We start from the raw sequence: 25,538 nt of genomic DNA on the forward strand, positions 1-25,538 counted from the left end.
AGAGCCAGGTGTGTAGATAAGTTAGCTTTTGCTATGGAGAAATCATCTCAAAACTTAGTGGCTCGCACCTTCACAGTTCTGTGGGTTGGCTGACAGTTCTGGTCTGGGCCGGCTTCCTCATTTGTCTGTGGCCAGCGGCAGGTTGGCTGAGGGCAGCTGATCTAGGTGGCCTCCCTCTCACACCTGTGCTTAGCGGACCGGCCAGCCAGCGTGCATCCGTGCCGCCCTCCATCCGGCGGGCTCGGGCTTGTGTACACGGCCGTCTCAGGCTTCCAAGAGGAGCAAGAGGGCAAGGCTCAGCACACGAGGGCTTTCGTAATCTCTGCTTGAGACATATTTGCTAAAATCCCACTGGTGAAGAAGTCCCCTGGCCAAGCTAGATTGAAGGAGTGGGAAGAGAGACCCTGCTTCTTGATAGGAGCCACCCAGGCTCCCTAAAAGTTAATTTTAAAGGCTAAATCAGAGATTTGGGTCTGCCCAATCTATTGAGTCTGCCCAATCTATTGCTGAGGGGTGGGCATATAAGAAGGGGAAGATTTGTGGTCATTTTTGCAACATACCCCCAGGCTGTCCAGCACGCTGGCTTAAAACCAAGGCTCGCATGCCTCTAACAGAAAGGAGGGGGTCAATCTGCTACTGTCCTCTATGTGGCCTGGTGTAGGAAATTAATATGGGACCCATATGACACATACACAGCAGGGTTACACACCTCCCATCTGCACCAAGTGCTGCCTCTTGAGATCAGAAAGAAGGTGCCCAGCAAGGATTCTGTTGCCAGAGAGAAGGAGGGACAGCTGGCCCCCAGGGAACCCTGCTTGGTACCTTTACCTTGAGAATCCACTGCTGGCCAGGACTTGGCCCCCACGTGATCCTGTCCAGAGTTGGTGGGACTGGGACACTGCTGTTCTCAGGACATTCTCATGTACAGATGCTAACTATGGTTCAGATTTTTTAAAATCCACCCCTATGGATTTTGGCCAGTGGATTTCTCCCTGTGAGAATCCGCGCGGGAAGACTTTCTGACAAGCCTGAAATCAGGAAAGGGAGCCAGTTATGTGGTGCAAATGTTCAGTAGCCGAAAATTGGACAGCCCAACGGCTCTTTCTCCCTAATAGGCTAAATCCCATGCAATTTCCCAAAAAGCCCTTGGAAAGGCCTCTTCTTAAATTAAATTAGGTTTTCTGCAAACAGCATCATTCAAGATGAACATAAATCTACTTCTTATTCACTTTTAATGGTTTTCCCTGTTTTACTTAATTACTCATGTTGCAATTAAACAATTTTTTTCATCGCAAAAGGACAGTATTTTAGCTACATTATGGGTTAAATAGGCTTTGGAGAACTAGCCTGGGAGTCTCATCACCATTTATAACATAGTTTTTTATAGGGAAAGTATGTTCCAAAATCTAAACAGCCAAATTACAAATGAACTTTCAGAACCCAACCCGTTTGCTAACTGGGAACTGTCTGTAATGCTAAAAATAACTCGAGGGAAATAAACATAAAAAGGAGAGCTGAATACCCCTGTATAATGTGTTCACCATCAGCATCTACAGATTTCCTCTAATTTCAGGGAAGAGAATTCTCTCCGAACCCAGGCTGACCCTGTCCCTGTTTTACTCACTTTCATGACACAGGCCGCCAAATTGGCCTGAGCCCTCCCAAAGCATAATGCCACCAAGAAGAGTCACTGTGAAGTCCCCGCAGAGCTGAACTGATGTAATGCAGCCGATTATCAATCAGTTTCAGCGTCCTGGTCGCTGCCCTGAAATGAAGGCTCTGGAGGACTCTGTGCTGCTCCAGCTACCAGCTCCACCAGTCGTGTTCATTTGCATCGTGCATTTGCCTCTGCAGAAACTGTAGGCAAGAAACCTCATTTTACCCTGGAAAATAAGGGCCTTACGCACTCAACAGAGCATCAGCGTGCACACGCCTTTCCTTTTGACAGGGTGGGACCCTTACTGTTCCAGCCTCCTCTCTCGGGCCTTTTATTGGTCCAACATGTTGGACCCTCTGGCACAGTGAGGGGAGTCCTTGGGGCTGGGGATGGAGCAAAGTGCACACCGAGAGCAGAAGGCCAGTGGTCAGCACCTCCCTCCCTGGACTCACACTCTTGGCTGCTGGCTATCACGGTCCCCTAAGGAACACACTCCTCCATCCCCACACACTGTCCTCGTTACACCTGCTTCAGAGGCCAAGGCATTTTGGTTAAGCTTGCTAACCCCCACCCCAGACCCCCACCCAGTGGCCTGGCTTCCCCACAGGCCACTCCTTGGATTGTCAGCGAGCAAGGCTCCTTGTCCTATCCAGACAGAGCTGGGGTGCTAGAGGGAGTCCCTCACACCTGGAGGGGAAAGCAATCAAAGCCCACAGGACTCCCCTGGGCTGAGAGGCTGGTCTCGAGATGCTGGGGAAAGTTGGCATCACTCATTCTTTCACAGTTGGCTTCTTTATTTTAAAAACATGGATTTAAGTGATTGAGAGTGGCTGGGGCAAAAGGACAAACTCGTGAGCCCAGCTTCGTCGATGGCTGTCCCGGGTTGGTCTGCTTCCTGTTGGCTGTCAGATGCAGGCCTGGGACTCCCACCCTAAAGATTTCTTCTCTCCCTAGACAAGAGCAGATTTTCCCAACTCTCCCGGCACACTGGCTAGCCCTGGGCCCCAGCTTTGACTCGTCTGTGATCCTCTTTGTGATCCTAGGACAGTATCTGCCTTAAGGTTACCCTGGGGAAGCTCCTCTGGCAGCAGAGAAACCTTCTGAGCACAGGGTAGCCTTTTTCTAGGTTAAAGGATACCCAGCCCAGCACTAGACTGGCCCCTGAACATCATTTCACATTCCTGACATACTACTTGAAGAATTCCTTCATCAGGTTAGAAGTGGCCCTGAAGCTGGCAGGTTGGGTGTAGGGGCAAGAATAGGAAGTTGGAATGACCAAGCCTGCAGATGAGTCAGGGCGCTCTCACTGTGGGAGCAGAGAAGCTGGGGAACTCCAGGCCTGACGAAACAACCTTCGAGGTCTGTAGGGGTGTTGCTGGCTGTCTACCAGATGTGCATTTTCTCTCCCTCTTCCTAACAGGATCTCCGTTCTGGCCAGGTACCCACCACCCTTTCTCGTGCTTTGGGGAAATTAAACCCCCAGCTCCTACTGGGATTATGGTGGTTCTAAGCCAGGTGTTGGTGATCCCCATCCCCTTAGCCGTTGTTGGTTTAGGAAGGGTCCTGTGACCCAAGTCCAGCCGTGGAACACGAGGGTAATACTGTCTGGGGACTTTGGGGAAAGGTTTTCTTCCCTGTAAGGAAGAATCACAAGAAAAAGATGGTCTTTCTTCTGTACTGTCCTATATGGACATGATGTCTTGGACCATCATGCTACAAACCTGAGGATGAACCCAACACGTGAGGAATAGGAAAAACACAACAGAGTTCCAGAAATATGGAACCAGAGCCCTCATGTGCATTCCTTCCTGCCTCTGGGCTTCTTGATACATGAGCTAATATATTTCCTCCATTTTGTATGTTGTATAAAAAATAAACAAAACACAACTGCTTTCATTTTGTGGATGGCTCCCTAATGACAACATGGGTGCCTTCATGCATTTTCCAGACCTTGCCTGGCACATTGGTTTGCCGAAAACAGCTACAGTGACCTTTGTGAGTATAGTCTACCTGTTATTTATTCATTTCAGCACTCACTGCTATATACAGGGATTCTGCTATCAGTGGCTTTGCTAAATGCCAACAGCAGAACATAGATTACTACTTCCACACTCCTGTGTTTTCATGGGACTGTGTTTCTGGCCGAGGGAAATCCACCAAAACACTGGGTGCCTGAACCGTGGGGTCACTTGAGAGTTCACCCTTACCAGCCATTTCAGCCACAGTTCCCCAGACATAAGAATTCTCATGCCCCAGGACCTTTGCACTTGCCACTCACTCTTGCCCACCCAAAGCCGCTGTTCATCCAACAATTGGCAGCCTACATGTTACTACATCTGTGGTGGAAAAAAAAAATTGCTATTATTTCTCTTGTCCCCATAACATTTTGCTTATGTTCCTGTGTAATGCCTATACTATAGGGTACTTATCCATCTATTCATTTGTATCCTTATTAGGCAGTGAACTCTGTAGGAATAGGCTCCATGTGATGCCCAGCAGATAGAGGTTCTCAGCAAGTGTGTATGGACCAGAATAAATGGATTTATGCATATAAATATTTATTGAGCTTCTATTGCTGGGGTGGAGAGGGTGAATGCCTTTGACATCACCTCTCCTTACATGATGGATCAACCTTCAAAGAATGAGTAATTTCTGTGGATGCCCATGAGGAGGAGGATGAAGACGGGACCCATGTGAGGAGCCAGAAAGGAGCCTTCACAGGCTTGCAGATGGGACCCGTGTCCAGACAATGAAGCCTGGATGGCAGTATGGACTTTACACATCAAGGCCTTTGCTCTAGGTCCTGCATCCCTTCCCATCTCTCCCAAAGTATTTGGATTCACGGGATCACAAATATTACTATTTATCCAGCATTAGGACTTTCCTCTCCAGTATTAGTACTTTCTTGGGACTTTTTCCCTTTCGCCTGCAATTCTTGGCAGCCGTTTGCATTTGGTTATTTTATTTAAGGCACTTGTATGGTAATTCTTTTGTGCCATGCACTGTTCTAACCACTTCCCCAACATTAAGCTTTAAAATCCTCATCATAGGGGCACCTGTTTGAGCATCTGCCTTTGGCTCAGGTCGTGATCCCAGGGCCCTGGGATCGAGTCCCACATCAGGATCCCCACAGGGGGCCTGCTTCTTCCTCTGCCTATGTTTCTGCCTCTCTGTCTGTGTCTCTTATGAATAAATAAATAAAATCTTTTAAAAAACAAAAAAAATAAAATCCCCATCAGGCCCTCTGAGGTACCTGCTATTAGCAGAGATGAGAAAGACTAGTGGACTCGGCCAAGATCACTCAGCAGCCGGAGACTCGGCCTGGGCAGTCTAGCTCCAGAGCTGGTCATTGGGATCTCTATGGGCCCTGCCCAGAATCATCCTTAGTAAAATCTGTTGAATGAGCAACTGGCAGAACATCTTGACATTAACATCTTTCCCAGGCGCTCACGGTACCTCCTAAAGAGAGAGCAGGCTTCCCACTGGAGCAGTTTTGTTCATCAGCAATTTGAAACAACCACGAAGGCTAGCACCAAAGCACGTGTAGGTTTTTGTGGTCTGGCCCCATCCCTCCTAGAGGGCCAACTGCAGTTCTGCTCATTTTTTCTCTGATCACCTGACTCTCTTTCCTTAACATCCAAACCTTGTGTGCAGTACAGACTCTGCTCAGATGCAGGACACTGGGGACTGGTGAGCCTTGAGGCCACAACCTCTTTCTCAGGATTTCTTGTTTTGGTCCACGGCAGAGTACAAGGCTGGCGTCCATGTCAGTGACTGCTTTCAGACTGCTTTGGCCTGTTTCATTCCAGAAGCTCATTCTGGGTCATCACAGCTGCCCACAGGTATGGCTCAGGTGGGCTTGGGGCAGGACCCAAGCTCAAGGGGGTAGCTCCATCATCTTGGTGGATTTACACCTGGGCTGTGGACTGGAGATGCCATGGAATCATGGGCTGGCCGCTAACAGTGGACAGGGTTGGAGCAGCCACGACTGGCCGCTATCTTCTCTGTGAGCCTAGCACTGCCCTGGGGGAACAGAGAGAAGATAGGCTACTATTTGCTCTGGGTTTCATGATGGTGAAAAATGGCAAATGGTATATCCTATATATTTTACAATGAAAAAATATGAAAAATGAAGAAATACCCTGCCATCAAAAGATAGAGGCAATGTCTGTTTAAATTCGGGAAAAGCTGGGGCATCGAGTGATTGCCCGTGTTGAGAGAAATGGGAGTGCCGACCCCAGTGGCCAGAATGGAGGTCAAATGCCTCCAGGCAGGGGCTTGACTGGAATGTGAGGAGGAGCCCCTGGGAATAGGTAGGGGCTACGTGGGGGGCTGAGGGATTGGCCTCACTGGGGGATCCCCACCGTAGACGCACGCCGCAGCCTGACCTCCTTGGGAAGATATGTTGGGGCTGCTGGAGCCGTTGGTGGTCCTGTGTGCTCCCTTTCTCTGCCATCCCCATGAGCTGGGGCTTCAGGTAGAACCTCAACTGCGCAGTTCAGTCTCATCAGCAGTGAGGGTACTCTAAGGTAGAGACCTGGCCTGCCGGCCAGCTGGGACCCTAGATAAGTCCTTGGACTTGCCACCACCACCACCACCACCACCATCAGCACCACTGACGCTAATGTTCACTGAGTCCTCGCTATGAGCCAGCCAGGGCTCTACATGTCTTTGCCGTGTTAACCCACTGCATCTCACAAGTGTACAAGGCAGGTGCTGTACGTGTCCTCCTCATATGGCTCAGCGAGGTGATGTAGGCTCTAGGCTTACACTGTCCAGCCCCATGCAGGAAGAAGAAGGCAGGGAGGAGGAAGGATTCAAGCCACCACAGCTCCCCCCACCGACTGAGCTCCAGGGCTTTGCCACCCGTCTGCCCAGCACGGGAGCCTCACCCCAGGCAGGAGCAGAGCCAATGGACTCGCACTGCTGTCCCCTCCCACGTCAAGAATATGCTGAGGGTATGATTTTATTCCCCCACAATATTAGGCAGAGGAGAGGATATTGGGCAAAATATATTGCACCCATAATTCATATTAATGGGAATTCAATGGTGGCAACTTGTCATCTGCTAGATTAGAAGGGAATATTGTGAATATTGTGTTATAAAGGCATTAAAAAGGCGTTATGAATCGGGTTCCATTGCACCACATCGTGTTCCTTGTAAATAATTGAGGAAGAAGCCGGTGCTCAGCATTTGGGATTATCCTTTTCTGAGATCCCAGCAGTTCCCCTCACCAGGCTGATGGGGCCCCATTGATCCAACAGCTCATACAGCTACAGGGAAAGTTTGCACCTGGCAGGTCCAAACGTTCCATAAAAGGAGCTTTATGCTTCCAAACAGACTCTTCCTCCCCGAAGAAATTAGTAACTGCCACATCCAACACTAGGCTCTAGGTGTTTCTTGGAAAACCTTCCCAAGTCCAGATATCCTGTGTCCCTTGCCCCAGGTGGGCCGTGGTGACATGACTGAGTCGGCATCGGCCTTCCCACCACCAGTGAAGCCCATCTCTGCTTCCCGCGGTGGCAAAGACTGGAGCGCCAGTAACACCTGCACGCAGGCAGCTGGCCAAGCATCAGCAGCTTCGATCCTGGTGGAATGAGCCCTGCTTGGCCATCACCCACCTCCAGTGGGCTTCTCAGTCCTGCTGTGCCACCTGAAGGATCCTTCGTCACCTGCTGCGATGCCGTGCCTTCCCCCTTAGCTCAGACCCCCGGTGTCTCCATATGGTCCTATGAAAAATACACAGGGCTTCCTGGCTGGAGTCCAGTTCTATCTTTTGTTATCAATGCTGAGAATCTGGCTCAGAACAGAGGAGTGGCTGCCCCCTCACTCCCCGGAAAAATCTAAAAAGGATAGTTAGGGAGGAAGCTCCACGTCCTTGCCCCATGCGTGGATCTGGGCAGAGCTGGTGAACATTCGTCCTGCTTCTGTGGCGTGGACTATTCAGAAGGCCCTCTACCTGACCTGGTCCTGTGTAGGGACTCTGGCGGCTGAAGAAATTCTGTGACCATTTCTAAGTTTGTGGGCAGTTCTGAAGCGGCTGGTCATTGGTAAATGAGTGACTCCCCTTGTCATCAGAGGTATTGTTCCTGGATTTCAAATGTGATCTGTCAGGAACCAGGGCAAGAGGGAGTAGAGAGAGGAGGAGGGGCTGTAGTTTGTGGGGCAGTCGGGGCCAAAGGTTTGGTGGTCATGCGGAGGGCAAAAACAATCATTGGTTGGCCAACCCCAGTCATCAATCCTAGTTGGGATACCCATGGCACATCAGATGTAAGTACTTAACACACATCTTTGCCTGCACCATGACGGGACTGGGAGCCCAGACTCCAGATTTGAGCTGGCCGGTTCAAATCCTGACTCTTCTACTTTCTCGCTGTGTGACCGTTAGCCAGTTACTTACCCTCTCAGAACCTAGTTTCCTCCTCTATAAGAGGGGACAATAATACCATCTATTAATTGGGTTGTGGGGGAGAGTAAACAAATTAATAATACAAAGCACTTCCAGCAGTATGTGGTGTCGAGAAGACTCTCTGTAAGTGTGATCTGCTTTTATTATTATTACGTGGCCTTCATTGTGTGGTCTTTGCTTCTCTGTCTCCCTCCCTGTGCAAAGTGGGTCCTTGAGACATAAGATCCTGCCTCAGGTTTCACATTACAGGCACCTCACACTTGCCTGCTATGTGCTTAGGAAGTAAGTGTTGAATTATCAAATTGTATTGTGGGTAGAAGGTGTAGTCATGGAAATCACTTGCTTTACTTAAAAAAAAATAGCTGTGCACTTCTAAAAATCATATTCCACTTTTCCATGGTCATATATTCTCATTTCAGTAGAGGTTCCGTGACTGCTTCTGGTTCTTCATGTGGCATCTCAGTGACAGTAGTCAAGAGCCTACAAATACATTAAATATGTATTTGAAAGGCATGCAGCTCCTCACTGATTAAAAGGATCCCAAAGTAAGGCACTTTGCAAAGCAATTACTGTGCTTCCTTGAAATGAAAAATCATCTCCTGTATTTGATGATCTCAAATCCAGAGCCCGTGCCTTGAACAGCCCTGGGCTCCAAGCCATATTCTCTCTGTCAATGGCTGTAGTGATAGTTGTCTTCTTCTGCGGCTTTTATTTTGTTTTGCTTTTTAAACCATTTGTGGAGGTCCAGGCACTGCGCCAAGAGCTTTACATGTTTCGTCTCAGTTCTTACAATAGCCCCATCTAGAAAGCCTACAATTATCCCCATTTTGCACATGAGGAAACTGAGTTTCAGAAAGCCCGGGGAGTTTGCTCAGCGCACCAGTTCATGAGTGATAGAAGAGGGATTTGAACTCAGCCCTTTCTTATAGGTCTAAGCCCGTGCTTCTCGCTCTTGTCTTTCTCCTGGATACCTGCCTCCTCTGGGGGTCTCGAATATAATGTGCCCAGAATCAAACTCCCAATTCTCAGTCTCCACTCTGCTCCTCCCCTGCACACCCAGCTCCAGGCCAAGTCCACTACCTGCCCAGCTGCACAGCCTCCTGGAACCCCTTCTCCTTCCCTATCTCCACCACTGCCACCAGGTTCACCTATTTCCCTCCATTTCCACTTCCACTGCCATAGTACAGGAAGGACACCATCAGATCTCACCTAGGGGACAGAGATAGCCTCCACACTCATCTCCCCACTCCAGTATGCCCCCCTCCTTCCCATCCATTCCCCTCATCACAAAATCTGATCTTTCATGCAGCTGCCTTAAAAAAAAAAAAAAAAAAGTGCAGGGATACCTGAGTGGCTCAGTTGGCTAAGCATCTCTTTTTTTTTTAAGATTTTATTTATTTATTCATGAGAGACACGCAGAGAGAGAGGCAGAGACACAGGCAGAGAGAGAAGCAGGCTCCCCGGGGGGAGCCTGATGCAGGACTCGATCCCAGGACCCTGGGATCATGACCTCAGCCAACGGCAGATGCTCAACCACTGAGCCACCCAGGTGTGCCAAGCATCTGACTCTTGATCTCAATGCAGGTCTTAATCTCAGGATGATGAGTCCAGGCCCTGCAATGGACTCCACACTGGGCATGGAGCCTACTTAAAAAAACAAATAGTAAAAGTGCAAATACCCGAAATTTAGCCTGAAGATAAAGTGGCTTCAGACCCTTAAGCCTCCCCTGCTAACCCCTTCTCTCTGCCCTCTGTACCTCTGCACCTCTCGTGCCCCACATTTCAGCCAGACATCAGCTGCAAGCCCACCTCTGATGCAGGTGAGTCCGGCTGGAGCATGGGAGTGAGCCCACAGTACCACACAAGGCAGAGCGTGAACTGGAAAGAGCACAGGCGTTAAAAGCAGGGCTTGTATCATTGGTAAGATGCTTAATCATTCTGTGGTCTCATTTTCCTCATCTGTAAAATGGGAACAATAATACTACTTTACAGGACTCGTGTATGAATTAAGAAAATTCCAGATCAAAAACCTAGCCCATCACTGAGCAAACAAGAAGTGCTCAGAAAATCCTGGGGATGTGGGCAACAGTATATGCAACACAAGTTTTGTTACATAGATAAATTCCTGGAGGCTGATTTTTTTTAAAGAAACAGATGCTTGTCTGAAAAAATACAAAGTATGAGCGTTTTTACAATGACATCTCACTGGTTTCTACTGTGTTCCTCTAAGGATGTCAGGCACCTACTGTCTGTGGCACAGCCTGGAGAAAGGCCTGGCCTTCCAGGGAACCTGGCTGCACCTCTCCTTCTAGTCCTCAGGACCCCACCCAGCATTTTGCGCATCCCTCGGGTCCTGTCTCATTTATTCATTCAGCAAATGTGTACACTTTGTTTACCAAGAAGGTTCTGCTGGCCCAGGTGGTTTGGCAGGGACTTCTGTGAGTGCTGCTTCCCTACGGGAGAATAACCCTCCTGGACAGCCCATTTGTGATGAAGGACGATGGGCCTCACATTGCTGCCACACACACCTCGCTCAGCGCTGTGGTGGTATGTTTAAGGACCACTGTATACAGGGATGCCTGGGTGGCTCAGTGGTTGAGCATCTGCCTTCAGCTTACAGCGTGATCTCAGGGTCCTGGGATCTAATCCTGCCTCGGGCTCCCTGCAGAGAGCCTGCTTCTTCCTCTGTCTATGAATCTGCCTCTCTCTCTGTGTGTCTCTCATGAATAAATAAATAAAATCTTTAAAAAAAAAAAAAAACACTGTAGACACTAGGTATTATACTATATGTTGGCAAATTGAATTTAAAAAAAAAAAAAAACACTGTATATATATATAAACGCTGGAGTGCACCCTACAAGCTCAGCCCTGGAAACCTCTCCCAAGACACAAGCATTCATGAAGTGGATTGGATTCTGATGTCCCTCAGGGTAGCATGCGGCCCTGGCCTTACTTCTCCCCGATGCCACACCTGCATTGGGCAGCACCACTGCCCCCAGGCCCCCCGGTCTCGTGCTTCCCCGCCTGTAGCAGTCTGCTCATCAGGGAAGGCCACGAAACGAGGAAGAAAAATCTTTTTAGACTGGAAAAATAGGGCTGCTGCTGTTTTATGGTGGTGTGGTTTATGGTTTTCAAACATTTTAATTAGTTTCATTTTTAATATAAATGCACCCTGATGTTTTGTGCAGGAAGGGCACAGTTCTTAAAATCTCAGAAATAAAGTAGGAAAGTGACAGATTGGCTATTAAAGCGTCATACTCCGATGTGTTATTATTATTATTGTTATTTAACATTGCTAAGCCCCAACGCTGAGCCAGGAGGGATGGTGCGGGGTGGAGTGCAGAAAGGTCTTAGGGGTGCCTACCATTCAGGGTGGTCGTGTCAGGGGCCCCTGGGGGACTGGCAGCTGCCTTTTCAGTTGCCGGAGGTCTCTCTGCCCCGCAGAGACTTCTCAGGGGGCCAGTCAGCCATCTGGTTAGTGGACTGAGGACACAGTTGGGAGGCCCAGGCTCTGTGTCCCAACCCCGTCCTGTGCTCACCTGTGAACTCGCTAAGAATTCCTGGCACTCCCCGGGTAGAGATCTGAGCTGTTTTAACATAGGCATCCTCCAAAGAAACTCATCTCTTCTTTAAAACATCTGAGTCCATGAGAAAGCAGGGTTAGACAGACAGGATTTTATTTCAGGGGCACTCCTTGTAGGGGGTCAAATATTGCCCCCCTCTCAAAATATAGGTCCACCCGGCGCCTCTAGAGATGACCTCGTTTGGAAGTATGGTCTTCACAGACGTCACTAAGGTAAGATTCTCAAGATGAGGTCGCCCTGGATCAGAGCGGGCCCTCAGTCCAACGACGAGGATCCTTTGAAGAAGAAGCAGAGGGAAGGTTGACACGCAGAGATCAGAGTGACGCAGCCACAAACTGGGAACGCCCGCGGCCACCAGGAGCCGGCGGAGATGAGAAAGGACTCTTCCCTAGAGCCTTCAGAGAGAGCGCGGCCTGCCGGCACCTTGATTTGGGACTCCTGGCCTCCAGAACTGAGAGAGAATAAATTCCTGTCATTTAAGCCCCCCTCTGTGTGGTGATTTGTTGTGATGTCCCAGGGAACCGCGATGCTCCACCAAAGTGTCTCATCCTGGTACCTCCTTAAAGGAGGCCCACTGAGGGGGGCTGGGTTTTCACAAAGGATGCTCTTGACGCTCTGAGTTGAATCCAGGAGCAGGAGGGCCTGCTGACCTATCCGCTGAGTTGAAATGAAATCCCATCTCACCTTTTTCCTCCATGTCAAAAGCTGCTTCGAAGGCTTTCTAATGACCACATGCCTGCCTCCTGTGACATAGGGACTCTGGTTGGGAAAACTTTCAAAGGGCGAGTAAGGTGAGAAGCCAGGTGCTCCCAGCTCCCTCCCCCATCCTATAGCAGTGGCCCCTAGTGTGGGAGGGCACCTGGTACCGCATTTCCACGTGCTGGTGTCTGCAGACACAGATGGACTTAGGAGTTTGGGGCAAGACTCACTGTGGCTGGAGTGAGAAAATGGGAATGGACAGATTCTGCTGGTTATTCCTCTGGCAGAAGGCTCTTGATCAAATGCAGAGAGCTATCAAGGAAATTCTTTAAATCCAACGACCACACAAGACAAATAAAAGCTCCAAGCCCGAACCGCCCTCTCCTCTCACTGACTTTCACTCAGAGGGAAATTCTCTCGGCTGCCATGTCTGTTCCTCTTTGACTCACTGTATATGAAAGGAGAAAAACCTGCTGGAGCTGTGGTCTTGGCAACACCTCATCCTCAAAGATGCCACATTGACCGTGTGATTGGCAACGGGTCATTTTACAGAGTTCCAGCACAAGCACTGGACAAGAAGAGGACTTCTACAAATACACACACACACACACACACACACACACACACACACCCCAAGACAAAACTACCCGAGTGTAAACCAAGGCTTAGGGCCTATTTCGGGAGACGAGCGATCCCCAGGGAAGCTCAGGTCAGCCGACTGGACCTACCCTGTGTCTTTTCCCCAGTTGCTCCCTGGAGTCTGGGTATGAAGTTAGATCGCATCCTAATTGTGTACCCAGCTGTCACTGGTGGCCCAAAGCCCATCCTGGGGCAGGCGTCAGTGCTGCTCAGAGGATATTTATTCTTTAACCACTTAGAAGTTGGGAACACAGTTGTGTACTGTGCTCCTGGAGAAAGCACACTCCTCCCAGATTTGCCCTTTGGGGATTAAAACAGCAGAAACTGGGAGCAGAGAATCTACATTTGGGGAGTATTGGTTCTGCCCAATGGTGTTTAGGCTGGTACCTAAATCACTTGGAAGTGATTTAACAACTTGGGTTTAATTTCTTTGGAGAAACAAATCAACTATTTGGGCTAATCATACCCTTCCAAGCCTTTGGCCACACTGTAGGCCCAAGTGGGCCGTGCTAGAACAGCTCCTTGGGCACAGAGACTTGGGAGGTGACCAGCAGCAGAGAAAGTCAAGGGCAACTATACCAAACAAGGAGATAAAATGGAAGACTCAGACCATGGTACCTACTAGACCCCACAGCAGGAACTGCTGCAAGAGAGGTGCACAGAGAGACCCCGAGGGGACCCCCCAGAAGGCCAAACAATGAATGGATTGGTTCGATTGGCCTGGCCGGCAAGAGACTGCTCCAAGAAACAGCACCGTTAAAGGCCGGGGGGCTTCTCCCAAGCACTCGGCAACAAGGCAGCTGCAATCGGTATAAGAAAGGAGATAGATTACAGGAGGTGGAATCCGTTACTGAAAGATTCTTGGAGTCTAGCAGTGATAGCTGCAGCTCACTGCTAACCGGGAGATTTATGTGACAAGATTATCGATGGTATTAAGCACATTTAGAAGAGAGGATTATACCTACTTCTGGGTCAGTTCCGTGCCACCAGGCCCCAGACTGGCCAGCGTGTTAACAGATGGGCTGCCGGCTGCACGGAGGTGAAGCTAAATATTTGCACAGTCACGGGAAGGGTGGGGGTGGGGGGGACACAGACATTGAGTTTAATGCTTGGTGAGTAAGTTCAGATCCAAGGGAAGGATCCGGCTCAGGGTCACTGCCAAATCTGGGAAGGCTCCATCTCTACCACCTCCCTTCTCTCCCCCCACCCCGCCCTGCCACCTGCCCCCAGGGCCACCCCCTCCCAGATAAGCGTTCTTCTCAAGAGGAGGGGAGCCACATGTACCTGGAAGCAAGAGGGTGGAGCCGGGAGGCATTGAGGGGTGACAGGAAGGAGACTGTGCCCAGGCCACGGCCACCTTCCCAGAAATGAACTTCTGGGAAAAGCAGACTCTTCTCAAGAGGAGTAGCACTGTCATCGCTCTGCCACAGGAGAGCTTAAAACTAGACCAGGCAAAGCTCCAGAAGACATACTGCTGGGAGCGATACTTAGTGGCCTTTCAGAGGGTGGCTGTGATGTGGCCTGGTGGGGCCCTGTCATCTCCAATGCTTAAGCTCAGCCAAGAGCGGGGACTGAGTGGCAAGCCTCTGGGCAGGTTTCACTATCTGGAGATGCCCCCGACCCCCGACTCAGGCCTAGTTGGGCGACCCTTGAAGCTGTGAGCCGAACTAAAATTGAATGTGACCCCAGAAAACGTTACTTCTTAAAAATAGTGGTAGGAAACATAGAATTCACCATTTTCAAGTGCACAGTTCAGTGGCATCTCATACACTCACGAGGTCTGGCAACCATCATCGCTCTGCGGTTCCAAAACATCCTCATCATCCCCAAAGGAAACCCAGACCCATTCCGCAGTCACTCCCCATACCCTGCTCCCTGAAAGCATTACTTTTTTACAGGAAGAGTAATAGAGGGCTCTTATGGAATGTCTTCTTTGCCAACAAGGAGGGAGGGAGAAGGGTCATCCGCCCCTCCTCTGGAGGCCACGCGCCCCACCGCCTGGGCACACGCCACACTGCATTTGACTTGTCTGAACTCTGTCTCTTTCCCCCACCGGCTCCGCCAGCATCTTACTCCCTCTGTGACCTCAGCTCCTAGCAAAGCAGCTGGCACGTAAAAAGCTTCAGCCACATTTGTTGGACAGACAGACATAAAAACCAGTAATTCAGTAGCCAATATGCTACTTCTCATTGTTTGGGGACATAACTCTTTGTCCTCGACTTGTCAGACTTTTGAACTCTGCACAGAAAGAAGCCTAACCCAGAGTAGGAAGAAAAGACCCTTCGTGTCGCTCCTTTTAATTAGGCGTCCTGTTAAATTGCAGCAATTTTGTACTGTGATCCCCTCAGCGTGTCTAGAAGCTCTGAAGAAGCTCTTAACCAAGAAAGCCAGGAGTTCATTTTATTCTCTTCCTCATTTTCTTCCGAAGGCCAATTTACTTTTTTTAGACATTTGCTTTTTCTTTTTCTTTTTTCTTTTTTTTTTTTTTTTTTTTTTTGCCTGTTCCATTCGTTGGGATTTGTGTATATAACAATGCTCCTTTCACAAAGGGGGTTAGTGTGGTGGAGTGGAATCCCTGGGACCCCCCACTAATGACTTTTGATGGAGTAGGACGTGGAGAATCAATTATTTTGCCTCATGGTCTGAAGGCATTCACTGTTCTCTCGCCTGCTTACATGGAAATATAAGCCACCAGGAGAGCTGAGCTCTCCCTGCGCCCCCCCCCCCGCCCACCCCCCGCAGGCTGGGCCCTGAGTCCCCACTCTCCTCCCAGGCGGGACCAGGAAAGATCAAAGGGACAGATGACAGTGCTTGGCGCCCATTTGTCACTCTATTGGAGGAAACCAGTTGCAGTGTTAACAGTCAGGCCTGGTCCCGTGTTTCATGAATATTTTAGAATGTTTGCTGGCTGAATTCTAACTGTGCTGTGTCCTCCTCGCTCTACGTGTCACCCATACTCCGGAGCTTAATGGAGACTTTGGGGGAAGGAAGCACCTCTTCTCCATTAGTCTCTTTTATTACCTTAAAACATGCCGGCTAAGCTGTTCCGTGTTGAGGGTCTAAAGTCCCTGTGGTCCTTCTCATCCCTGCTGCGCACCGAACCTCGACACGGGGACAGGAAAACCGGCTTAGTTTCTATGGACTGAAAATTTAGGGCCTTGAGGAGAAACAAGCTTGTGTGCTGGCCCCGTCGTGACCCTCCTCTCGGGGGTCTGCAGCCTGTCCTGTAGCGGTTGGCTTCTGAAAAGCCCTCTCGCGTGCCCTCTGCCCACCCCAACCCACCCTGTCGTCCAGACCCCGTCTGCACCCCACCCCCCTGGTCAGTCTTCACAGAAACCTCTGACAATTCCGACATCCTGATCCCCACCATGCAGTTTGGGCTTGACCTGTCCCCTCCGTACATTTCCCAATGACCCCGTGGCAAGGGCTCCTCTTGGCCTCCCCACCCCAAGGCTGGCGCGAAGCTGGGCAGCAGTGGGCCTTAGGAGGCAGGCCCAGGCCTCTCCTTTTCCTGGTGGGAGAGCACCCTCGCTTACTTGGGAGCAGGCCAGACAAGGAGGCAGCATCATGGTGCCTCAGCACCCCTCGCCACCTTGGACTCGCCCCCTCCCACCGGCTCCACAGGGTGCTCCCAACAAGGGCCTTCCCAGGACTCCCTCGGGCGCCCAGGCCTTGGAGACACGTGGCCTGGCCACAAGTGACTGTTTTCCCACGTATGTGGTTTTTCTCTAGGCTGTGATAGTAGTACCTCTGGGCTTCTCACTCCCCGTGATATTTGTGACCAGTCCTGCTTGAGCTCCCTGGGGACAGAGGCTGTCGTCACAGAGCTGTTTTTAGGAGAGATGGAGCAATTGACACAATCCTTTGCTGAACGGTCACATGGAACAAAAATGAGACCGTGTGTGCCGAATGTCTCCAGAACCCTTGCAGTGGAGAAATGCTCTGAATCCCACGTCCCTGCCTGGCTGCTTTTGACTGGCTCCACCTTTCTATGCCTCTGTCTCACGCCAGGTGGCACACCGTTTGTGAGGCCACCCACACACACAGGGCAGGCTCTGGAGCAGCCAGGGAGGGAACAGCCCAGGGCCTGGAGACTTGGGGACCTGGAGATGGTCAGCCAGAGATTTCACTGAGGGCCACACAGTGCCTGGCCTGGGCCCAGCCCTCTACAGGACTCCGCACTGGGCACAGCAGGGGTGAGGCCGGGGTGGCCCCTGCCCGCGGTGGAGCCCAGTGGAGAGTCAGGACAGGCCAGCTGGCCAGCAAGCCACACAACACTCAGAACATGAGAGAGTCTGCAAGGGAGCACGTGGCAGCTGATCTGGGGGCCATGGTGCCCCTCACCCTCAGATATCTTGGCACACCTGAGTAAGGTGTAGTGGGGGGTGTAGTAGGTGTAGTGGGGGGAGGGCGGTGTTGTGTTCACATCTTTTGAGAATGTGGAATTTGGATTTTTCCTGGACCCAGCATCCTGATAAAACACACGGAACACACAGAGCTCCAGAGACTCTGAGGTCTGTTAAGCCCCGAGCTGGGAAAGAGCCCCCTGGCTGGAATGGCAGGGGGTCCCCTGGCAGCCAGGCCTGGGCCTGCAGATCTGTGGTGTGGAGAAACAAGCCCTAGAGGTCGGGGGGCCTGAGGTCAGCTCTGTACTCCTCTTTTTCCCACTCTGAGAGAACCATCCAGCAAACGGGTCACTCGCCAGATGCTGATGGGCAGTGGCGCTGTGGGTGGGGGGCCATGCGGGGGTCCAAGTGGGGGGGGGCAGGGGACCTGAGTCTCCGGGGCTATGCCCTGCGGGCCCGCGGCCAAGGCAGTGCTTCTCGGAGTATGACCGGAGGGCTCCCTGCTCAGAATCCCCCGGGTCCTGTCTAACGGCCGGGTTCCCACGTGCCACGTCTCCCCCAGCCAAAGTTTATGGATTCCAAATCTCTGGGGGCTGCAGCCTGGATTTGCATTCTTACCAAGCTCCCCCCAGACATTGTAGGGGTTGTTTCAGGCTGTCCTAGCAGGACGATGGACACTGGTACAAGGCCCAGGCAGGTGTCCCTGCAGCCCCTGGGAGAAGCCACCTCACCCAGAACCCTGCCGCCTGGGAGACCCAGGTCCCCACGCTCGCGCTGTGTGTGCTGTGGGGCGTGTGAGTTGGCTTCCTCTTTGTGTCATGCACAGACTGGGCCCGGAGATGGAGGATTTCAGACCCCTGTTGCCTGGCCTCACCCTGTCTGCCGGTGACACATTGCCCCATAACCTTCATTTATGTGTCTGTCTCCTGCAACACGTAATGCTCCTCCAAGCTCAGGATCTTAGTCATTCTTCTCTCCCTCGTACCCGGTGGGCTTTGACACATGGAAGGTGCTCGATAAATGTCTGTTCATTTAATGCAATCTGCTGAATTGAGGCAGAAAAGGACCCCGTGCCTGAGGGCCCCTCTCCATGGACCCGAGAGCAGGAGTGGAGAGAGGCCAGGCCTGCCATCTGAAGACCCTGCACCTCCCCGCCTGGTGAAGGAAATATTGATTCTGCTGTTTGTTTTGCAAGGAAGCTGTCCCCACTGGGAGAGCCAGATCTAGTACAAGTGAAATGGAAACTGGGGAGGAGGCAGGGTTCTTGCCGCTGGTCTATTAATAGGGCGGCCTGGGCGTGTCTGGGCAGAGGGAGAGGCCCCGGGGGGCTACTCTGGAACCCCCGCTCATCTTCCCTGCCCGCCTCGGCTCTGCACTTCTCTGCGCTGCTGCAGATGGAGGTGGGAGACGGCGGCAGGTGTCAATCCAGGTCACCTTTTAAGCAGGAGCCAAGTTGAGCAGCCGTGGCCCAAGATACCAGAGAAGAACTCCTAAAACTGCTCCTGGACACAGCACAAGGGTCAGCAGACAGACAGCACATTTGGGACCTGCAGGGAAACAAGGTTTTCCTTTCTGCTTCAGAGGAAAATTTGAGTTGCGCGAAACAGAGCCAACCCAGCAGCCATCTGGATGCTACACAGTCTAGAAGCTAAATCCAGTACCCCTGTTTACCAGAACAGTTCTCAGAGGAGCCTTCCCAAATATTGGGGTGTGATAGCTTTTAAAAAGGGTACTAATGCCTACAGTGCCAGGCAGATGAGACTACCATGTACAGCTGCACAGGCTGCGCACTGAGAAACTGCAAACTTCCATTCGGTGTTCCACTGTATTGTAATAACTTGCAAGGGCACACAGCTGGCATCTTGGGAGAGCCCAGCTGGCTGTTCTGAAGGAGGCTGTTTAAATATCAAGAAATGGAGCAGCTAGCTGGAAGGCCCAGTGTTCAAACCCCTCACTTGACAGACAAAAACAGAGGCCTAGAGAGGGAAGAAATATATCACACAGCATCTGTGGCAGAGCTAAGTGTATGGCTGAGCCTCCTAGTCCCCGGGCTTCTCCTGCCTTTTGTTACCTTTACTGTTAGCTTCCTCTTGTATCTTACCTTCCCTGGTACCAGTGAGAGATGCAGCCTCGAAGAAAGATCACATTCTGGAGTCTTCTGCTTCTTCCCAAGCAGTTTTCTAAATTGTGATTTTTTTCGAAGGCCCTAGACTGGGCTGCCCCTTCCTCTCGCTCTGTTTGTTCAGGCTTTGGCACATATGTTTCATCCATTTCATGCTTCCCCTCCAGCTCTCCCCAGATTGTTTCCTTTAGGTTTTGGGTTTTATTTTTTGCAACTGCCCCACCCCCCTTCAAAGTATGTGGGTTAATATTCAAAACCTTGAAACTCAGGGAGTCTTCGGAATAATAAATTGCATCCAACTCCAGGCGTCCTGCCCAGGCTCTGCATTCCTCTCCAGACCTGTGTGAGGCCCAGGGTGGCCAAGCGCTTGCTGAGATCACCACCGGCAGGGAGGCTGCGTTTCAGTTTCCAGACTGCAGGGGCCGTGTCTGAAGTCACAGCTGCCCAGAACCCACAGTCCCCAGTAGCCCTTCTGGGACCTGACACTTTCAATGCGCACACCCGGGGCTGGGTGATGAGAGCTCCACTCTGAGTTAGCAGCCAATCAGGGCATCCTTTATTCAGTGGAGGTGGGGGGTGGGGGCCAACCAGAGGATGTTCATGCGTTCATTCATTCACTAAATAAATCTTTATTTAGCTCCTACTGTGTGCCTAATCAAAACAAACATCCCTGCCTTTATGGAGCTTACATGTTAAGGGACAGAGACAGATAATAAAATAGTCAATGTCAAGTGGTGTCCTGTGTCCCAAAGAAATTAAGCAGAGAAGGAAGTGTGAGAGTGCCAGGGTAGAAAGCAGGGTATGCCTGTTTAGGCCACGTTTGTGCAGACACCTGGAGAAGGTGGGGAGCCCCCTGGGTATCTGGGCAGGAGCATTCCAGACAGAGGGATGAAATAGTGCAGAGGCCCTGAGGGAGGAGCGTGCCTGGCCTTGCAAGGAGCTGGGAGAGGGCGGTGCCCCTGGGGCTTCCAAGCTGGACCCCTCTGTCTGCCGCACTGAGGAGTGGGCTGAAAGGGGCAAGAGGATGGCACTGGCCCTCCTCAGGGTTTGTCTGCGTTCCACACCCTTCCAACTTGCCCAGCACCACCTGAGGAGCAGCCTGGCTTCCTCTTGCCAATTCAGCTTTGCCTCCACTCCTTCTATCGCCCCTTCTGACCAAGGAACATTCAGTACCTCACTCAAAACCTGGCCCTGTCATCTTCTCCCCTCCCAGCCTCTCAAGGTGGAATGACCTTTGTGTCCCCGTCCCTTGCCCCCCACACTGAGTCTGGCATATGTAGGTCCTTGGGGAGTGCTGAGTGGGAAATGCAGACTCTTGACTGCCCCCAGACTCCTTCCTCTGACTCTGCTTTAGCCTCTGAGCTGTCCTTGGACCTGCTGGGCTGGGAGCACGGAAGGCTTTCTGTAAACATTTGGTGAACGAGTGGGCATTTTTTGAGCACCGATTTGAGTCAGCCTGTGCCCACTCACTGCCATGGAAGGAGAAGCGTCAGGGAAGCTCCCTGGGGAGTCCCATCGTCATCAGGGGAAAGTGGGCCCAGCTGACGGCTGTGGGTTCACAAAAGGGGACACAACTAGGGGCTTAGGAGGTTTGAGGGGCCCAGGGCATTAGGCTACACGTGGCAGCTCCTAGCTGGTGGCAGAGGGTGGGGGGGGGGGTGGTCTCTTTAGTTCCAGGGGAATTGATTCCCGGGTTGAGCCCTAAGCAGCCCATGCAGAGCTCCAGGTTACTTTGATCCAAAGACCCAGGAGTCAGCCTCCCGGAGCTGTTGCTGGCATCCTAGAGCAGCCATCCAGGACCTGGGGGACAGGGAAGGGGCCACCCCAGAGAGAAGCCTGGGTTCCACATGATGGCAGTCCCGTGGAATCTTGGGGAGCAGAGAGATCCTACCAGACCAGCTACTGTCCAGGTTTGTCCTGAGGTCAAGCCCCTGCTTTGAGGTCACATAGGCTTTTTAACAGAAATAATCAGTCCCCTTTCCAGAATGGACATGCCAAGGCTCATTTGCCCCAAAAAGAGGGGAGAACAGTGACCTCGAGGACAGTCACTAGGAGAAGGCTTTGTAAATCTGATGGGAGCAAAGGGACTTGTCTTCTGGCCCCAAACGAGCCGTGGGAGCCTCCCTGACCTCCTGCAGGTGCGCTGGTGCCCTGCAGTCAGACACTTACTGCCTGACCTGGAAGCCTTTGTTAGGGGACTTACAGCACTTGGTTTTATAGATTTTTCAGGCTCTTCCTCCCAGCCAGCCCACTGGTCCTCCCAGGGGCTTTGTCTTTGCGCCCATGGCAGGGTCACACAGGAACAAGCAAGCAGGAGTCGAGGGGGATCTTGACCGCCAGGCTGACCTGGAGCAGGCCACGATTTCCTGTGTGGGGCGCTCCCCGGCTCCCAGGAGTAGTTGGGCGGATTGTCTCTCCAGCGGGAGAAAGAACATCCCAGGTCATCAGGGAACCTTGTCCAGTGGCTTGTTGACAGTTCAGCAAGTTCTTAGGTCTGCGATTCAGAAGAGGAGAAAATCAGTCATTTGTCCTGGTGCTTTGTTTACAAAACCTGGATGGTTTGGAGCCGTGCAAACACTGGGCTTGAGTTGGATTTTTCCCATCTTTTCCGCCGGCACAAGCAGGGGGTTGAATCTGAGTAGTGAACACGGGGGTCTGCGTTCAGTAATCCCACAGGCCTTTTACTCCCCCTGAGGCCCTGTCTCCCCAGGATGCTGGTGATCCTAGGTGTCCTGGAAGAGCAGAGAGCGTGCGTGGGTCCCTCCTTCCCGTGGGGTGGCCCCCTCCTACCTTTCCTTTGGGGCAGTGGTGAGGGGGAGAAGGGATGGGAGGACGTCAGGCACCAGCCTGAGAGCAGGATCCTGATCCTTTCCCTGCCACCCACATACTGCGGGGTCCCGTGCCTCAGTTTCCCTGCCGGTCCAGGTGGAAAGCACAACCCTGCCCCCACACACCCCACAAGGTAGCTGTGAACGTGAAAAGGGAGGCGGGGTGTGGCAGGCCTTGCAGGAGGGGGCCAAATGAAGAGCGTGCCCCTACGGTCATGGTACAGCAGGCTCCGATCTTCCCGCCTGGCCCCACGCCTGGGGTTTCCTGGGCCGCCCTATCGCAGGAGCCTGGGCAGCCGCAGGCCCCGTGGAACATTCCATGATTTCATGGTAAAGCCGGGCGCTGGGCTGCCAGGCTGTCGGGGGCGGCGTGCACCATCTGGAACTGATCTGTGTTTTCCCGAAGTCAGAGGCCAATCGCAGACTTCCTGCCCGGCTTCTCCGGGCCCCACAGTGGGGCCCACCTGAACCCAAGACCAGGGACACTTCATTCCCCTGATGATTTGTGGCCCAGGCCCTTGGGAACTCCCCTCCCCGGGCTCAACAGCACCAGAGCCATTCTTTGTTGGCTTCTCTTCGGCGTCTCTCTCTCTCTGTAAACATGTTAAAAATTGCCTTCCGGCTCGAGTTCCCCACCTCTCCTGCAATTTTCTGGCCTCCCCTGATTTCAGCCTCCAGGATTGAAATTCTTTCTCCTGGTCTCCATGAGGAATTGGTGAAACAGAAAAAGCAGGAAATTAATGTCCCAGCCTCAAGGCTCCACACAGCATTAGATGGAATTAAAGTAGAATAATGAGTCAATACACACACAACTCTGTTGTTCTTTGATTTTCCTTTCAAAATTCATGTAGTGAACGCTTCCTCTGTCCCACACCGTCTTAGGCTGGGAGACTCGATAGCGTCCTGAATGAATTTACATACCAAATGGGTTTTAATTTTATATTTTCGCTTAAGGTCAGGACATTTATTTATTATCATTATTTATTACTGAAGCACGAGTGGTTTTAATTATTTTAGTGTTCCTCCCACAAAGCAGGATCACTGCTAGCTACAGAACATTTTCCGTTTCCGCTCACATAAATAATATAGTTTTTAATTTCATGAAGATTTAGTATTCATCTGCTTTGTAAATTAAAGTCATCGTTTACCACAACAGAGACAGAGTGTTCAGAACATCCTGGTGGACTTTCTCGGCGTGCCCCTCGGTGATCACTTTTCCCCCACTTTGGTCTTCTTACGCAGGTGCCCAGAAGGACGGCCCCGCGAGGGAGGGGGGCACTGGGTGTGGAAAGTGGGGGATGTGAGTAGGGGAGGAGAAGCCCTGCTGTCATAAGGCATCCCTCTGTTCCCCCCACCCAACCCTTCCCAATCCAGATGTTTTTGTCTCTGCTATGCACATAAGAAAGCGGAGGTCCCTGCTCGCTGACTGGCCCAAGGCCACTTCCATCCAGGCAACAGGTTCAGATCCAAATACGTCGGACTCCGAAGCACGGCCCCTGCTCCTCCCTCCCACTTTCTCTGGGCCGCAGCCTGGGAAGGTGGGCACAGGCGTCTGTCTATACCCGGGGCTGGGTGGAGTCCGGCCGCGAGGCTACGGCAACCCGAGCAAGAACAGAAACCCAGAGCAGGGCTGGGTGGAGGCGACGGCCACTGCCCAGACCAGGAGCAGGACTGTGTGCATCCGAGGAGAGAGAGGGGAGAAGCCTCCTGACTGTCAGGGACAGAAGTCTTCGGTCGTCCCGAAGGGACAGCGGCCTGCGCACAGCCAGGAGGCTCAGTCCAGCTACCCTAGAGCCACCAAGTCTTATGGAACCGCCCTGCCCGGGGCCTCCCCTCCCGCCCACGTCTTCTTTCCACCTAGATCCTCACCCCTTTCAGGGAGGCTGCCAGGGCGGTCTGTTCGAGCTCCCATAAATCCTGATTCCGGGTCTGTAAGTCACTCTCCCCTGCCTCCCCATGGCCATCTCAGCTCAGCCATCTCTGGCCGGCATCATCCTCGGAAGCATTCCCAGAAGGCAGCTGGTGGTCAGCGGGAACCGTTTGCACACTTTCCATTGTCTGTCATGAGGACACCATTCCATGGCACCACTTTTGCTGCCAGCGTAGCCTCTGGAATGAACGGGCTGTTTGGGGTTGCCATGGAGAAGCTGGGCCCTTTGGTGGTTTGAGCACACAGGGCAGGGCAGGGCAGGGCAGCAGCCTCGCACCCTGGGGCCCTCGCCGGGCCGCAGTGCCCTCTGCTGGGACCCAGCCAGCCAGTTCATCCCTACATCCCCATCCCCACCCCTTCGGGCTAGTAGCAGGTTAAAAACATGTTCATTTAAAGGATGAAGCCAGCTTCATTCCACAGGGGTGTTCTGGAGTTCTCATACAGACTCCAGCAGAAGATCAGCCCCTGCGAGAGAGACTCCGTCTCCAAGCAGAGGCCTTGGTGTCCTGGTGGCTCTGTCCCGGGGGAGAGGAAAGAGCCCATTTCATAACCAGATAAAGCCACTCGGACGTTCACCATGATTAAACAGAAGCCATGCCACACTGTCCTTGCGCACAACATGGCTTAAATTTGAGCAAAAAATAGAGCTCACACTGAGTCATCCTTCTCCATGACGGAAGAGGAGATTGTATTAGCAGGAATACAGCGTGTTAGGGGAAGTCCCCCGCCAGAGCAGGAATGTACCTCTTTAGTGCGTTTTTAATTCGTCTCCTGTGAGCATCTCTCTCTAAATAAGGGAGCCAGAAAGACTTCAATGCTGGGGCAAAGCCATCTCTTACCTAGAATGGCAAAATCCTTGTCTCCATCTCAGACACAGGCTCCCCCAGGAGGACATAAATAAATAGAAGATTCCTGGTGCATACTTTGCCCATTTTTCAGATTTTTCTTCCTTCTTATTCATGGCACTAACTAACTGGTACTTTCTGGATTGGTACCAGCCCCCCCAGATAGGTGCCCAGGGGAGGCAGGAAGTCCCAGGGCTGCATTTAGACTCAAAGAGAGAGCTAATGGCAAAGTCTCTTGCCCCTGGAAAGAGAAATAAAATAGCTTTCAGAGTCGTATCTCTTGCTGTTTTATACAGGGGAGCCTGCTTTTGTTAGGTGGGCTCCCACTGAAATCCAGACCCACACATTAAAAAGGCATTTTTAGGGGAGGCTTCCTTGTAAAAAGTGCAATTAGGCATGTGTTTACCATTTCCTCTGTTTTATAGAAAAGAAGATGGAAGCCTGGAGATTCAGGAAACCCGCCTGAGGTCACATAGCT

The 25,538-nt window shown here is 51.8% G+C and overlaps 1 protein-coding gene and 1 long non-coding RNA gene across 3 annotated transcripts in view; one reads left to right on the top strand and one right to left on the bottom strand.

The window, feature by feature from the left end:
- Positions 1-25,538, top strand: part of KLHL29 (kelch like family member 29) — a 305,887-nt gene that overhangs the window by 170,636 nt on the left and 109,713 nt on the right. The window lies entirely within an intron of this gene.
- Positions 18,349-22,066, bottom strand: LOC112664730 (uncharacterized). Its single transcript, XR_003139912.3, has 2 exons — positions 19,437-22,066; positions 18,349-18,882 (listed from the first exon to the last, which is right to left on the bottom strand). It is a non-coding gene; the product is annotated as an uncharacterized LOC112664730 (long non-coding RNA).

The sequence above is a fragment of the Canis lupus genome, chromosome 17 (assembly GCF_003254725.2).
Source record: "Canis lupus dingo isolate Sandy chromosome 17, ASM325472v2, whole genome shotgun sequence".
Taxonomy (NCBI): domain Eukaryota; kingdom Metazoa; phylum Chordata; class Mammalia; order Carnivora; family Canidae; genus Canis; species Canis lupus.